Below are 1,474 nucleotides of genomic sequence, written 5' to 3' on the forward strand. Positions count from 1 at the left end.
TGCATTGTTGATAGTAGCAATGCTAAGACAATTTTAGGGCATATTCACAAACATTTTAATTATAATGTAAGTAAAAAGATGTAACTATATCTTTACATAAATCATTACTTGGGCCTCACTTGGACTATTGTGTGCAGTTTTGGTTTCCTTATCTAAGAAATAACATTTTCTTATTGGAAAGTGTTCAGAGGACCACTACTAAGATGATTTCTGAATGGAAGGTTTTATTATCTGTTATTTTATTTTCAGAAAAAGGGTAAAACATGAACTTATTGATAATTCAGGGGATTGATAGAATATACCCTCTTATTAATATGTACTGTATTCTGAAGACAATAGAACGAGATGACACAAGTTAAAGATTTTTTAAAAACAAGTAGGCTCCATTTGAGACAGTTTTATTTTTTAATAGTGTGATTAGCTAATGGAACATTCGATTATTTGTTTGTGTTAAACACACGGCTACACAATGGACTATATGTGCTCAGTCAACCACGGGTATTAAAATCTAAATTTTAGCGTTTTAACCACTCAGACTTAACGCTGAGCCAATCAGGGGCTAAACTGAATGAATTGGCATCAGCAGTAATGTAGGCCAGAACCTTATTATAATTTAAAAGGAAAGCGAGTCGATGATTTCCTGACAAATAAATGGGGGATTTGAATTTTTATTTTTGTTCATGGGTGAGTGTGTGTGGACATCCTTGAATGGTTCAATTGGCCATTGTATCTCATAATACTATTTTATGTAATTATATTATATTTTAAGGATTCAGAGTAGAGGGCGTTGTATCATTTATTGAAACAGTTCGATTGTTTCCGGGTGTAGGCCAATAGCAAAAGCCCGTGTAATGTTGTGGGTGAGTAGATAGAATAAATGAATATAACGTTAATGGTGCAGTAATTGTTACTATGTTTAAGAAATTGTTAAACTTTAAAATAACTTCAAGTATTTATCATGAATTACATTTTGCTTTAAAATTAACAGTGAAACTTAGAGGTTCGGCGTGTGAAAGTTGAACTGAAGAAGAAGGTTCCACTTTGCACTTTATGACTATTTCAATTTCATTTTCAGTGCTTGTTTCACTTCAACTTTCAGTTTCAAGCTCGCGTGTTTGAACGCGGTCACTATCAGTGTCAGTCAGTAAGTTAAAAGTTAATGTATTAAAGTAAAAATACAAGAGAGGAAGCTATATTAGATTTAATATTAGCATCCAGTATGAACATGATAGAGTTGTGGTTGGTGAGCATTTAACTTTTAATTTTAAGTACAACTATAAGCGACAATTGCACTGTTAGTGTTACTATTACTGGTATTAAGTGTGGGATTTTACTATATGTACTGATGCAGAATTTAAGAAGAATAGTATCCTAATTCCAAATTTCAGGAAAGCCAATTTTGATGGAATGAGACATGATCTGCCTTCTGTAGATTGGACTAAAGAGTTGGGAGGAGATCTTGAACAGATGTGGG

General features: G+C 32.8%; 1 protein-coding gene across 5 annotated transcripts in view; it reads left to right on the top strand.

Moving 5' to 3' along the window:
• The first annotated feature begins 788 nt into the window (after positions 1-788).
• LOC106463127 (dnaJ homolog subfamily C member 5-like) overlaps positions 789-1,474 on the top strand; it is a 26,552-nt gene continuing 25,866 nt past the window's right edge. For 3 of the 5 annotated variants that reach the window (XM_013923105.2, XM_022390555.1, XM_022390554.1), the window contains exon 1: positions 867-1,144. The gene's annotated coding sequence lies outside the window, so the exon portion shown is untranslated. The other 2 variants (XM_013923104.2, XM_013923103.2) reach the window with 2 other exon arrangements.

Source organism: Limulus polyphemus, unplaced genomic scaffold (genome assembly GCF_000517525.1).
Source record: "Limulus polyphemus unplaced genomic scaffold, Limulus_polyphemus-2.1.2 Scaffold1330, whole genome shotgun sequence".
NCBI classification, from domain to species: domain Eukaryota; kingdom Metazoa; phylum Arthropoda; class Merostomata; order Xiphosura; family Limulidae; genus Limulus; species Limulus polyphemus.